The sequence below is a fragment of the Eretmochelys imbricata genome, chromosome 22, assembly GCF_965152235.1.
Source record: "Eretmochelys imbricata isolate rEreImb1 chromosome 22, rEreImb1.hap1, whole genome shotgun sequence".
Lineage (NCBI taxonomy): Eukaryota > Metazoa > Chordata > Testudines > Cheloniidae > Eretmochelys > Eretmochelys imbricata.
In genome coordinates this window covers 4,439,140-4,454,824 of record NC_135593.1, presented here as the reverse complement: position 1 = coordinate 4,454,824, position 15,685 = coordinate 4,439,140, and the positions used below count along the sequence as shown (strand labels likewise).

The 15,685-nt window shown below is 42.6% G+C and overlaps 1 protein-coding gene across 1 annotated transcript in view; it reads left to right on the top strand.

The window, feature by feature from the left end:
• The first annotated feature begins 284 nt into the window (after positions 1–284).
• CDON (cell adhesion associated, oncogene regulated) overlaps positions 285–15,685 on the top strand; it is a 98,659-nt gene continuing 83,258 nt past the window's right edge. The window contains exon 1 of the mRNA XM_077839830.1: positions 285–422. The gene's annotated coding sequence lies outside the window, so the exon portion shown is untranslated. The remainder of the gene's footprint in view (positions 423–15,685) is intronic.

Genomic DNA, 15,685 nt, shown 5'->3' with positions numbered 1-15,685 from the left:
GCGTCCCGCCGGGCGGGCCCTCCCGCGCCTCCGGCCCGGCCCCAGGGCGGGGAGTGAGGGGAGGCGCGCGCGGGTCGGGCCACCGGCTTCCCCCCCCCATCCGCAATGTTGGTACGTTCCGAGCGGAGCGGGCGGGGGCGAGCGGCAGTTGGCTGAGAACGGGCGGAGTGGCGGGAGGGGGGCGTGGCCTGCGCGCGCCCTCCGGCGCTGGGCGGTGGGGGCGGGGTCCGCGCGCGCCCGGAGGAGGGGCCGCCCGGGGCCCCGCCGCCGAGTGCGGCCAGTGTGCGCGAGGCGGCGGCCGGGGCGGGCGGCGGTGGATGGAGGGTCCGGTCCGGATCGCCCGCGCGCTCTGGAATGTGCTGGGGGCGGCTGCCGAGCGGGGGCGGGGGCTCTCGGGGCACGGCCAGCCCGGCTGCTGAGAGGTACCGGGCGGGGCTGCGGGCGCCGGCTGGCCTGGCCGTGGGGAGCGCGGGGCGGGGCGGGGCAGGGCAGGTTACCTGGCGGGGCGGGGGCGCCGGGCGCCAGGCCGGGGGAGCGGGCTCAGGGGTGCTGGGTGCCAGGCGGGGGGGGAGGAATCGGGGGTGTTGGGTGCCAGGCGGGGGGGGGAGGAATCGGGGGTGTTGGGTACTAGGTGGGGGGTGCTGGGTGCCAGGCGGGGGGGGAGGAATCGGGGGTGCTGGGTGCCAGGCAGGGGGAGCGGACTCAGGGGTGCTGGGTGCCAGGCGGGGGGGGGAGGAATCGGAGGTGTTGGGTACTAGGTGGGGAGTCCTGGGTGCCAGGCGGGGGCGAGGAATCGGGGGTGCTGGGTGCCAGGCAGGGGGAGCGGACTCAGGGGTGCTGGGTACTAGGTGGGGGATGCTGGGTGCTAGGCGGGGGGGGAATCGGGGATGCTGGGTGCCAGGCAGGGGGAGCGGACTCAGGGGTGCTGGGTACTAGGTGCTGGGTGCCAGGCAGGGGAAGCGGACTCAGGGGTGCTGGGTACTAGGTGCTGAGTGCCAGGCGGTGGGGGGAATCGGGGGTGCTGGCTAGTAGGTGGGGGGTGCTGGGTGCCAGGCGGGGCAATCGGGGGTGATGGGTGCCTGTTGGGGGTGCTAATGGGGGGTGCTGGGTGTCAGGCAGCGGGGTCAGGGATGCCGGCTGCTAGGCGGGGGGTGTTGGGTTCTGGTTCAGGGGATCTGGGGTTCTGGGTGCCAGGCAGTAGGATTGGGGTTGGGGAGTGCTGGGTGCTAGGCGGGGGGTGTTGGGTTCTGGTTCAGGGGATCTGGGGTTCTGGGTGCCAGGCAGTCGGATTGGGGAGTGCTGGGTGCTAGGTGGGGGGTGCTGGGTGCCAGGTGGCAGGAGCGAGGTCGGGGATGCTGGCCGCTAGGCAGGGGGTGCTGGGTGCTAATTCAGGGGATCTGGGGTGCTGGGTGCTAGGTGGAAGGATCGGGGTTGGGGGTGCTGGGTGGTGGATCAGGGTTGGAGAGTGGATGGCAGAGCTAAGCTCTTGCCTTCTCCAATACTCCCAACTCATGAGTGAGCGAGTGGCAGTAGGGGGCAATCCCTGGGTGCTGTGGAGCCAGGTCCCCAGCCAGGACTCCAGGGAAGTTGCCTTCAGGGACCGTGCATAGGGCTGTGATGCAGTAGGTAGGGCCAGCCAGTTTGATGCCCCCTCTGTAGGTTCCAGGAAAGGTGCGAAGCTGTCCCTGGCTGGTGTTAGCATTGAAGGGTGTTATATTGGGCTATTTACCTTCCTGTGATGCTTAAAGACCTTGGTGTGACTTCCCACCCCGTATGTACCATAGCATTTCCTGGCAATGTAGGCAGGTGGGCAGTTGCGAGGAAGGGTCATTTCTGGAGACAGAGATCACCAGATACCAGCTGCTCCACCTTGGGACTATTGTGGACTTGTTTTTGATCAACACCACCTCACATCCTCCAGTTGAAGCCTAGGAGGAGACATAGGAGTGATTGCCTTCCTGAGTTGCCTGGATTAGGTATGAGAGGAGAGGGCTACTCTGGAAGCAACTCTGACGTTGCCTCTTTAAAATTTGATGTTGATAGCTTAATGCTGTAAACGTTCCCTGAGCAAAACCAAGGGCAGCAGACTACCTGGCCGTCAGTCTTTCTGCTGCTAAGTACAATAATAATGCTCAGATACCTCGTAGACAAAAAGGTATACTCAGCAGAACTAAAGGCAGTGCCTGGCATGTGGTTGGTAAATGTGATGGAGAGAGACAGCTGTCAACTTCAGATTGTCAAATTAACATTCAACACAGCTCCTTTTAAACATTAAATTACAAGTTGCTTCTTGTTTTTTCTTAAGACTATTTATAGCAGCCGATGTTGGGAAGTTATCTTCATTTGGGACAGGATGAAAGATCAGAATTTGTTTGGAAATTTTAAATTAGCTGTTTGTTTTCTAGCTGAGTAGCAGTTAGTCATTCTTACTGTTGAGGAGCAGCACAGACTGCCACTATCTGTTAAGCACGTGTTGAAATTGTACAGTGCACAAATGAGCAGCTTGGAAAATCAGAGAAACACTGTCAAATGGGAAAACCTTTGCACTTCCTTGAAGTTGAATTCAGCCAGTGTTTTGACTATTTGACATCCGAAATGTACTTCGTTGTTTTTAATGTTGTGTAACTGCATTCAGAATCTTGGTTAATTGATAGTCTTGAGAGGAATATATAATTTCATGAGCAAAGCGTAGATTCCCAAGATCATTATTTATGAGAGGTGACGATTCATGTGCAACTCATTTTTGTCTAATAAAACCCTTCTTGGGTTGTTCAAACTCTTTATCTTTGGTATGAAATGCTTGAGCACATCTCAAGCTTCAAGATCAAAAAGTACAAAGGATCATAGAGTTGGACCTCATTGATCCAGCCTGTGTAGGTTTGCATCAGTCCTTGCCTGCTGTTGCAGGTGGCTTGACTTTGAAGTGAGCTAATTAAATTGATGTTGTTTAGATGGACTGCTTTATGCAGGTCAGCAAGGCAGAGTTGAATGAGATTTGTGTACTGGAGTGGGGGCTCTTGTCGCTAAAAGTGAAAGGTAAACCTAATTTAATTGTTCTTCTATTGTCTCATCAGACATGGTTTGTTTGCAGTTTGACAAAACATTTTCATGACTTTCTTCACTCATATTAAGTTAGGTAATCTGGGCTCTTTATTTAACTTAAAGTGTAAATGGAGCAAAAAAATCTTATTCACTAGAAATGTTTTCCCTCAAACTGTATATATAAACTGAAATATGAATATATATTTGTGGATTTCATTTGTTTGTTTTTAAACAGAACTTTGAGGGGAAAACCCCAAAATTATTTACTATATTGATATAATAGGAATAAACTGGGATATGTATTTTTTATTTTCTCTAAATTCCCCCAGTGCATCCTATTATCCGTCTCTTTATTGGAATCTCTTTGAGGCAGGGATTTTTTTCGTATCTTTCTGTCTTGTAACAGACATTGTACTTTGGGATGTAAACAAAATTACAATTAAAGGAGAAAGTTATTTTGTAATTGTGGTAATGTAATGCCTGGAGAATGTAAAAGACTCATAAAATTATAATATTTAATGGCACTTTTTGTGGCATTTATTCTAAAATAAGGAGATGAGTTGGTACCTGTTTGAATATAAATGCTAACTTGTATTAAAGTGGACTCAGTAAAGGAGATAACCTTGTTTTTTGTTAATAGTAAGGAATCCTGCCATATGGAATGTCACTTTCAAAATCTTAACTTACAGGAAAATAAACCACTTTTCCATGATTCTTTTTTCATTTCCTACAGTATCACTGGCGTGATCTGAATAATAGTACTGAGGTGATATTATTAATGTGGCTTTTTAAAATCAAACTAATTATATTTGCCTGAAAGAGCCACATTAGTGTGATTCTAGCTCCCTGGTGCCTTTTTGGAGCCCTGGAGACAGCCTAGTGAATAGGGCTGAAAATTCATTCTGTATTTGATTAAATGGAACAGACTCGTTGCTCCTTACCCCAGCAGGGGCTATGAGATCTCTTGATCCTCGAAGCGGCTCAGAGACCCTGGGAATTCCATTAGTGAGCACCTGAGGAATTTCTGCCCTGCAGTGCCTTTTTTTTTGGTGGTAGTGGGGGGAGAGAGCGAGTAGTATGGCAGTGTTGATGGTGGGCGGAGGAGGCGGCATTAGAAGAATTCATATGTTGGCAGATCTAAAATCAAGGCATGACTTAACAGCTTATCTTGTAAGAGAAAAGCCCAACCCAAAGGCATACTATTAGCCAAGACTTCTTATATTTAAAGTGGAACTGTGGTGTGTATTGGGCACTGAGATGAACTCGTCCACACAATTTATTGAACCCGTCTGACTCTTTAGTTCTCAAACTGTAGACACAAATTGGAGGAAAACAAATATAAAAACACACTTGCAAGCCTGGTGAGTTTCTCCAAACAGTTTACAGTATGTCAGCTGTTTTGCCTTGATGCTAATTGTTAATGATTTGGGGTTTTATTGCAGTTTTCCAAAGAAAGTAAATCTGTATGATTGACTTCTGTGATGACAAGTTAAAAGAAAACAATTAAAATAATTATATAGATATAGATATTTTTTGTCCCAGGTCATTGTAGATATAAAATTATAATGCTAGAAGAACCTGAACTCACTTTTAATACCCTCTTTATTGTCTTAAAACTTTAAAATCGATACCTCAGTATTATTTTTGCCTAATATGTTACTTTCTCTGAAGTTAGTCTGGAGGAAAAAAGTATAATTCTTAAAGAACCCTCTTCTGAACATTTTAAAACGACTTGAGATTTCAAATAACTTGTATTATTTTTCAGATTTTCTTGATGCAATTATGTGTATTTTTATTAAAATAAAATCTTAGTAACTGGTCTTGCATTTGAAATTAAAGTTGGTTAATTGGTTGTTTTAGTTTTCTTGTGAGTGAGGTTATATGGCTAATGACTTAATGGAAGAACTTTCAGACAGCCTTGAGCTAATACAGGATGTTGTAGTATATTTGAGAGTTTATTTTTTTGTCATTTTGATTAAGAGTAGAAATCCGAATTTAAGTGCAGACTTACAGTGCTTCCTGTAATTATCTCACTAAGTACATTTACATTATCACTAAAGAAATTTGTAAAGAGTTGTTTTAACTTAACAAAAAAATTTATTGACATAAATTAAAACAAATACTTTTTTTTTTCCATATTCTGTTACATTGTCTTAACTTGAAAGGATTGGGAAGTTGTTAAATCTGACCACATGTAGGACGCCTTGTATTTCAGTTACCTACTTGAATTGTTCTGTGCCAGCAATCATATAGCTACTTCATTACATTTTATATACTGGCAGGTTTCAGAGGAGCTGCCGTGTTAGTCTGTATCCGCAAAAAGAACAGGAGGACTTGTGGCCCTTGAGAGACTAACCCATTTATTTGAGCATAAGCTTTCATGAGCTACAGCTCACTTCGTCGGATGCATCTTATGCATCTTATATGAAAGCTTATGCTCAAATAAATGGGTTAGTCTCTAAGGTTCCCCGAGTCCTCCTTTTCATTTTACATAATGAAGTTCCTAGAAACTAGTTGTACAAGAGTATGCATTCAGTATGTTAGTCTTAAGATGTCAGTTTGGTTAGAATTTTGACTAGGTGTCTAATTTTGTAAACGCACAATTCTGATATGTATACAGGTTAAAGACTGCAAAACGCACTATTATATGTAAAGATTTTATTCGCTTTAAAGCCATCTGTAATTAGGATTACCTGGTAGCTAGATGCACTTTTTTTTTCCACATTTGGTAGTTTATTCACAGATGTTTTCATTTCATGATCTTGAACAAAATAGGTCATTCTGTGACATCTATACCTCTTAAAATAAAGTTGCACTTTGGAGAGCTTAGCTGACAGTTTGACAGAGTCATTTTGTGTGAAGTAAACTGAACAACAAAGTGGTGCCATGTTGTCTATTAAAAAAAGAGAAAAGTCTTTAGGAAGAGGGTGTGCTTTTGTATTAGACAACTTAGTTGCTGATGGCAACAATCCTTTTCTTAACATTGCTGTAGTATTCTAAAGATGTTCAGATCTTGAATATCATTATTTAAACATTTCATGGCATGAATTTACTTCAGGTTGCTAAACTTAATATTACATGTCATAACTGTGAAAAGGGTGTTTTTGTTGTACCAAGCTAAAATTGTGCTACAATTTGACTGCATATGTACTCTTCGGTAATCTAATGACTTAAAATCCAGTTTTAGTGGGTTTTTAGTTATAAGAATTAGCTGTAGTTACCACCTGGACAGGTTCAAGACAAGAACACACCCACAAACTTCCACATCACTAGAAGTCTGCTTTTCCACATGGGAGAGGAAATGAAAAAGGAGATTGCCACCTGGTTGAGTCCATAGCATTTCAGTAACCCCCCCCCCCTTAAAATTGTGAAGTGACATAACTAACAGAAGTTTGTGTCATTAATGTTTAAAATTGTTTGTTTAGTAATTTAAAGCTGGAGTTGGAAGTGGCAATACCAAGATAAGGCTCATTGGCTTAAACAGCAGAGGAATAAAAATAAGAAATGGTAGAGTAAAATTGAAATGGGTTTTCAAAAGGGGAACGGTCTCAGAAAATAAGAAACTGTAGGTCTAGCTAAGATAAATACTGTTTTAGATATTTGGATTACCATATGATCTGAATTTTTATAAGCACATATTTAACCACTTATTTACTATTAAATGTGCCGGCACTAGAGGCAAAATACATGTTGTGCATTGTTGCTGAACCAGGTACATCATATTGAAATGCTGATGCTGGAATTTCCCGTGTTGGCGGGGGGGACAACAGCAGAACTCAGTTTTTTAACATCTTACAGATGCTGAAAAGTAACTAATAGTTTGCAGTTCTTACTTTTGTTTGGAGTTCCCCCTGGAAAGCAGGAAAATAAAACTTGCTTTCTCATATTTTTGTTCTCCTTTTGCAGACATTGGCTTTTTTGCCATTTCTCCTTTTATGTTTCTTGTAGAAGCTAAGATGCCTTGATTTTGTTTACTATTTTGTTTGCGTACCAGCAGTTTTGATGCTTATCATGCAGTTCTGGGAACAGTGTAATAGCTGCTGTGTACTCCCTCTGCTGGCCAGCTGTCAAGCTCTGCACAGTGCTGAATGAAGTATGATGGAGGATGCTATAGAAACAGTAGCTGCTGGTTTATATTTCTTTATACATTTTTGTCTAGGTCTGGTTATTAAAAAACAAACAAAACACCACTGGATTTTCTGGAATGAAAATGATTGTAAAGGTCTCATCTTGGGCCTAAACTGTTTGCCATTATCTCAAGGTTTGTTTTACAACAAGACATAATTGCCATACAAGTTCAAGTAATGTCATCGTCCAAAGATTTTAGCTGTTGAGCCTCAAAACACCCCTACACATGATGATCCCCATTTCACAGACAAGGAAAAAGGCAGGGCAAAAAGATTGATTCATCTGCATTAATGCAGCAAGAGTAGCAGGACTTGGAGTAGAACTCACCAAGTCTGGCTCTTAAACCCTGCTCTGTCTAGATACCTCTAACTATTAGACTAGAACTCCCTTGTCTAATATGATCATTTGTTCTACTAAGACCCATGAAATGACTGGAACAGCCACTTGAGAGTTTCTGAATTTTCTTTTGAATCTTTTCTGACCTGTAATATGGTTCTAGCAGTCCGTTTTTTAATGGTAGTATCTAAAAGTACGGAAAAAAGCTAACTGGGAAGTGTAGAGAATTCGTGTAATCCGTGAATAGAACTGTCCTCTCCTAAGATAACAGCTGATGCAAGTAAAGTCTGTGAGTTCAAGAAAAGTCATGTGACTCTGGTTAAACTAATTGAAAATGAATTGTTAAAATTTCTTCTCTCATTGCTCAATTATATTTTTAGATCCTCTAAAGAGAACCAGTAGTTGTTAGTCTGTAGATATATTCACAGTCATATCAGCACTTGCTGCTTTTATACTCTCCAATGTTCCATTCATTTTACTGGAAAGCTACTTTAAATGGCCAGTATGGAGAGCAACGAATCAAAACAGGCACTGACATTTCTAAATGATGAGTTTCTGGATATGATTGATTGATAGATATATATAGATATATATATATCAATCACACATACATAAATGTGTATATTCTTTCAGGCAAGTTCACTGGTTCTGACCGTGGTTTTCTGGCCTACACTGCTGCAAGACACATTTGTTGGTCCCAGATGCAAGCTCAGCATTTCCCACTGAAGAGCCCATCAGTTCTGTCTGCCTCCAAGTCATCAAGGAGCTACAGAAACTGGTTCTGAAGAGCACAGGACTTAATTTAAAAATAAAAATTGAAAAAGGCCTTTCAATTGATCTGTCTAAATTATTGGAGGATGCACTCCAAAAAAAAATCCTATTTGAGACAAGGCAGGTTTTCTGCAGTGGGCTTCCCATCATGCATGGTTATACCCCATTTTGTTGTTATGGACCTAATGCCCAAGAAGCCCAGGAGGAAAACATGTTCCTATGCGATAACCAGCAGAGGGGGAACTATGCCTGTCCCATTACTAATAGCTGGGTTCCATAGTGGAGGATAAAACATCTGTTCAAGTTTGCACCCTCACCCTGGTCAATCAGTCAACAAAGGACAGGTGAGCAGCAGTCTGTCTCTCTTGAAAAGTGAAAACATGGCATCCAGCTGCCTGTAGGCAGGCTGAATGTAGCCCTAGCCAAAGCTCCCCAAATGGCTTGGCAGCTGCAGGAGTTATTCATCAAAGGCCATTTACATCCTCCTGAATTAGCCCAGACAACTAGAGCCTTTGCTGGCACTTTCGATAGGAGATCTTGCAGACAAGTCTCAGACAGGGCCTCCAGCCTCCTCAGTCCCAGTTTAAGAAGGAGTAAGTCCCAAATTAAGGACCCATTCCTGTAATTGTAATGTGCTGCACAGAGTAACTGGGAGCCATCTAGAAGTTGGTGGATGGGTTTAGTCATCTTATGTCACAAATTTATGCACTTAGTCTTTAATCCAGATCGCAGTCTGTTCCGCCATATGCATATCTGGGCTGAAAGGATGTTACCAGCAGCTCTCCTTGCACGACTTCACCCAGTAAAACAAAAGAGGGACAATGAGGTACAGGCAGCCCAAGCTTAGGGTATCCCTTACACTGAAAAGAAAGATCCTTCCTGAAGTCCCTGACCAGCAGACCCCGCTCCCTCAGAGGACAGATATCTCTTGGGATACTACAAGGTGCAGTGAGTCATGACATCCTGCCAAAGAAACTTAAGAAGAAACTTCATTCTCCTCCTTTTGATTCCTAAGTCTTCCATTCTCACTCTTCTGACATGAGTGAGCCTGGATTTTCCAAATCTAAAGCTGTTGGAATTAAGAGAAGTGGTAGTAATGTTTTTTTACCTTCTCTTGTTTATTAAGAGTTGATGGAAGAGGCCAAGTCAGGGGGTGAAAACAGATTGGAGTTCTACATTAGGACCCTCAGACATTCAACTTGCTGGAGATCTCTTCAAAGGGCAAGCTAATCCACTTCTTTCAATGAACTGTTTACCAAAGGCAAGTGGGTATAAGAGACTGAGAAATGAATATACATAAGTATTTAAAAAAAAAATACTCCGGAAACTCAGTGCTAGGACTGGCAGTGGGAAAAGTTTGCAATATTTCATCTGTATAGAGTCAGAGAAGCTGTAAGAGAGGAGGAACAGGACTCATGTCTATATGCTATGCTACTTTGGTTCCAGATAGGTCCAGAGGGTAACCAGAAGTTTCTTCAATTTTGAAAAGGTTTGGGTTCAACAGGGAGACCCTACAATCTACTGTGGTTACAACAGTGCCTGGCTGCACAAACTCATCATGCCTGTTCAACTTCTCCTATGGCACGTGACACAGCCAATACTGGTTCTGATCTTCTCTGTCTTTCAACAGCAGTAATGGTGTTCACAAAAACATTAGAAGTACTGGTAGTAAGCTTTAAGCCTTTAGGTAAAGAGGAATCCAAACATATCCATTTCTTGCCAACCTCCTAATCTGAATCCCAGCCTTCACAAATCAGAAACACATGACTGGAACACTAAATTTTCTATAGCAACATAGTTTATTAATCAAGAGAAGTCAAGATGATGTCCTCTCCAAAGATGATTTACTTATGGGTATGGGTATACACTGAGTTTCACAAGGAATTCACCTCAGGAATGGGAGTAGCAGATTTTCAGCCATTAAGGAAGTGAACAATTCAAACACAGTCAGGATATGTAGTTTAAGCTTCCTAGGCATTACTGTGGCATGCATAGATATTTTAACTTGAGAAGGATTAATCTTGAGGCCTTATTCAGAGATTTATGGTATACCTCCCTAATGACACTCTTTCATTCCTTATTAAACAGAAATGTTCCCCTGTAGTTATCAGATCTCTGCAGTGGTTGTGAATGAGGGACAGAGTCACAGCATGGCAGAACCAAATAGAACAATGGTTCTTCAAGGTGGTTTCTCTCTCCCCCTCTACCCCCCCTTGTGGATTGCAGGTCTTCAATGCTGCTGTACTTTGGGAACCTTTTAGAATAGGGAGTACCCAGTGAACTGCTAGAAAGTTCCCTCACGCAACAAACATTTGGCAGGAATAAAGGTAAAAGGAAGTGGAGTTCAGAGGGGCGTTGCACCTGAGAACTCAGTGCTATCACAGAGGAGGAGGAAGAAACACCACTAAAAATTAATCAAATGTGCGCAGATTTGGATGTCTGTCCTAATTTCTTGATTTTGTTAGGCTTTTTTGGCCCTCTGGGAATGGTTTGGATGAAAGGAAATGCAGAGAAAGGAGGGGACACCAAGACAGAAAAGGGAGAGGTACAGAGAGACAGGAGTATGAAGAAGGAAGAGAAACAGGGAGCAAAAATAGTAGTGGCCCTTAGGATGAACAACTTTTCTATTAAACAGTGCTGAATGCACAACCTAGTACACAGATAATAAATACCATTCTGTGCTTAATCTTTGTGCAAGACTCCTGTTGACATCAGTAGGGTGTCACTGTAGATGGAGGGTAATATATAGTCCTAAATGTTACACTCTGGCTCACATTTTAAAATGGAAATAAGCTCATTCTCTGAAGAATCCAACACCCCTGGCATAGATAAGGGTGAGAAAGGTCATCATCTCATTTTTAAACTCAATCTCTCTTCCTAGTCTAGACATAACCGGGGAGACTTTTTTTTTCTTATAAGAGCAGAACAAGAATTTTAGTGCAAAACCAATATCTAGGCAGACTGGCTGCCATGTTTTAGACCAGTGAAGTGGCATGTACACCTCTTAAGTAACAGAATGATGAGTGCAACTCATGGTAGAACATTACCCCCCCCCCCTTTACAAAAGAACATCGGGGCAAAGGTAGGAGATGTTCTCTCCCAACGATGCCCTGAACAGCTGTTACTACACATTTTCCACCATTACTGACGTTATCGTGGGCCATCCAAAAAACAGAGGGAAGACCCAGTTATTTTCATTGCTCCCTGATGACCAAGAAACTCAGAGTTCTCATTCTCTGATCTTCTAGCATTGCCAGGAAAAGACACATTCAAGTGGTCCAGAATAGTTTGTTTATATAATTGTTTTGTTTATTAAATTAAGTTAGTAAAATGCATTGTAACTAATCGTTAGATCTCAATCTGTGCACTTTTTAAAAGGAAGTCACTTACTGAAGGTGAATGGGCATGGTATAGAAACTTAGAAATAAATTATTTTTATTAATATCACTGAGCAATATATATAAATACTCTGCTTTTATATCTTTGTGGTAAGTTGTAGCTAAACAAGTGAATTTTTAATATGCTTTAAGAATATGCAGTTTATTGTTTCTGGCTCTCTTATTAGCATGTCCCCACATAAAGATCACGGAGCTGCCAGGGAAAGAAAACAGTGGCATTATCCATATGATGCTGTAATTGAACAGAATCGCTACTTGACTGGAATATTATCTGCTGCCACACCAGAGATGATGTTGACATGAGCAAGCCACATTATTACCAAAGTTTTGCTGTGACTATAGAATGATGCTGTAATGGAATAAGGCACTTTCTTGAAACAATCTTAGATTTCAGATCTTATATGCGTTTGCATCTGATCTTGAAGTTATCCATTCTGCTAGAAATGACTGTTTTTTTCTTTGCATATATGCTAATTTATTTTTATAGCATCTACAAGTGTATTGGGCATTTTAAAGTAGAAATAGGAAAGTGATCCCTGCACAGAAGAGCTTAAAGTCTTATTTTAGAAATGGTTCAAGGGGTGTAGTTAGACTGAGTGCGGATGAGAGATAGCAATAAGATCATGTGACTGTTCATTTATGGTTTATGCACATCTTGATGGTTCAATTAAAAGTAATTTAGAAATTAACTCTTATGGGCATCACAGAAGGAGGGGTTTGAATGAAGAGAGGGAACTGTCTTGGTCAGTGGTTCTCAAAGCCGGTCTGCTGCTTGTTCAGGGAAAGCTCCTGACGGGCTGGACCGGTTTGTTTACCTGCCGTGTCCGCAGGTTCGGCCGATCGCGGCTCCCACTGGCCACAGTTCGCCGCTCCAGGCCAGTGGGGCTGCGGGAAGGGCAGCCAGCATGTCCCTTGGCCCGCGTCGCTTCCTGCAGCCCCCATTGGCCTGGAGCCGCGATCCGCTGAATCTGTGGATGTGGCAGGTAAACAAACCAGTCCGGCCCGTCAGGGGCTTTCCCTGAACAAGCGGCGGACCGGCTTTGAGAACCACTGGTCTAGGTGGACTGGAACTGGAAGGGCATTCCAGATGTAGCAAGTTGTGGGAGAAGTGGTATGGTCAGATTTCCATTAATGTTGGAATTCAACAATACAAGGTTTTATTTATCATGTATCAGATTTTCCAGGAGACACCTTCATGGTTTCTTCTATGCCTTCCCTTTTACATAGAAGCACGTCCCCAAACAAATCTACAAAGGTAGCTCATTGTTCTCCTTCAGATTCCTTCTTAGTCATCTTTGCCATGACACTTATACAAATCTTTACAAATGGTTGTGCAGCTGGTGTGCTGTGTGTCACTGCTATTTATCATTCCAGTTGTAATATTGTTGCCTTCTGCTTCTCCTCCCCGGTCTCTGGTATCCACCTATTTCAGATCTTACATTTAGGTTGCAAGCCCTCTTCGGGGCATAACCATCTTTTGGTTATGTCGGTACAATGTTTAGCATAATGGATATAGGGCCTGTAGGTTTTCCTGCAGTAAAATCAGTTGCATCCAGGCTGATATTGCTGCAATGGGGAGGCAATGCAACAAGAGACCTGGTACTACACATTGGCAGGAAAAGTTTTGTGTAGAGCCTTGAAAGTGAGCTTGAGAAAAATAAACTTTGTGCTGAGAAGAAGGAGACAAGACAGTGGAAGATTTTTAAAGGTGGGGTGGTCAGTAGGACGTATTAGATTAGGAAAATGGTTTTTACTCACTGGATTCGGATGGACTAGAATAGCGATTTGGATACCAAGTAGGCCGGATCTGTCCATCCAGCCCCCTGATACTTAGATCCCTTCCACACAGTGACTGTTTGTTTGTCATCACAGCACATGTAGTGTTCTTCATCAATACGATGCAGAGTAGGATATATTCAGTTTCGAGCTGTAGCTCACGAAAGCTTATGCTCAAATTGGTTAGTCTCTAAGGTGCCACAAGTACTCCTTTTCTTTTTGCGAATACAGACTAACACGGCTGCTACTCTGAGTTCTAACAATGGAATTAATATAGCTAATTTTACTGTCATATACTGAAGTTAATTGTTTGGGGCACTCTTAAAGCAGCGTGGTTTTTTGTGACATCCCTCAGTGCAACAAGGATGGGGACTTTTGATTCTCCAAACAAGGACTGCAGCATTTTACAATCCTAGGCCCTCAGCTGTGTGCCCAGTCGACTCAACACACTAAGCGTGTCTACACTTCAGCTAAAAACCCATAGGTGGCCCATGCCAAGAGGCTTGGGCAAAGGGGCTGTTTAATTGCGGCATAGATGCTTGGGCTGGAGCCGTGCTCTAGGACCCAGTGAGGTGAGAGGGTCCCCAATCATGAAAGTCTGCACCACAGTTAAACAGCCCCTTAGTGGGAACCCAAGTCAGCTGGCATGAGCCAGCCATGCGTGTCTAATTGCTGTGTAGAAATATCCCAACTTTGTTGTGATATGCTAGCTGGCAAGAACACATACAAGAGTACTGACTTCTCAATCCCCCTTGAAGAGCAGGGAGTTTTGTCAGTTTGAATTTCTCCAGGCTCATAAGAATCTGCGTTTTTAACTGAGCCACTTAGGTGAGCAGCTAAAATGTTAAGTGTTAATTACAAGTTTTGTTTTGGAGGATATTACCCTCTTTCCCTCAAGTGACAAATATGAGACCTTTTAAACACACAGTGCTCATTTCTGGGTGAGAAGGTCATATTTTGGTCCTATAGGGACAAAGTAGGTGAGGTAATATCTTTGATTGGACCATCTTCTGTTGGTGAGAAAGAGAAGCTTTTGAGCTTTCTTCAGGCCTGACAAAGAACTCTGTGTAAGATCAGAAGCTTATCTCTCTCACCAGCAGAAGTTAGTCCAAAGATATTACCTCGCTCACCTTGTCTCTTTAATGTTCTGGAACCAGCATGGCTACAACAACCCTGTGTACGGTATTTTGGTCCTGTCAAATGTGTGTAATCCCTCAATTGTGTGTTTATGGAACTTTTTTTTTTAAATGGTACACAGCACTGCAGATTAAGTTTAATTACCTAATCACACCATTGTAGCCAAACTAAGATAAATTGCTTTTTTTCCTCTCCTGAAGATGCACATCTCAGAGGCTTCCGATACTCTTTCATTTTGCATAGGATAATATTGCTGTATGTTTACAATGTAAAATATAAGCCCAACTTCTCATAAGGTTTGTTAGAGGCTATTACTGCTATATGATTATTTTACTATTGCTGTAGCTTCAGGGAACCTGTTTCTCAATAACCTCTTCAAAATATCGTTATAGCACTTTAGATATTTGCTGCCAAAAAGTTCTAAAATGATAGTGTATCACAGCTTGATTAGGTCTGAGTTGCCTCTAATAAATGCAAGCTAAGAGAGAGAGAAACAACAACCACCAAAACTTTCTTGGAACAAAAGATGTTTTCTGTTCTTGCTAGTAATCTGTGTTGCAGAATAAAATAGGAGTGTATACTTTAAATCTTTGTAATGATGTATAAGGAGCCTGGTAATGAATGGAGTGAAACTCTAAAACTCACTATTAATATATTGCAGTTTTATGCTTAATTAAATCTTTCTAAATTTGGATTTAAAAAGTGATGCAATCTGAGGCTAACATTGTGTTGCACTTTCTATTTGCTATACATTCAAAATTAATAAGAGAGGATTTTTGGGGACCATCTGATGGTAGCGTTTACTTGACTCGGCTGTGTCTAGTGCCCAGAGTTAAGTGTCTTTGAACTTCTTTAGCATTATAAACCAGTGATATTCAGACCTCAGTGGTTCAGGAGCAAATTAGGGACCAGCATTACCCAAAAGAGCCACAGTAGTGTGAATTCATTCTCTCTCTCTCATCTCAAAACAAAATAATTGACCAAGTATTCTGCAATTGGTTAATAATATAGTAAAAGCATCCTGATTGGTGGTTAACTTAGATTGGTTAATAATTAAATCACACTGTTTTAATATCTTGCTTCGAAGAGCCGCAGGA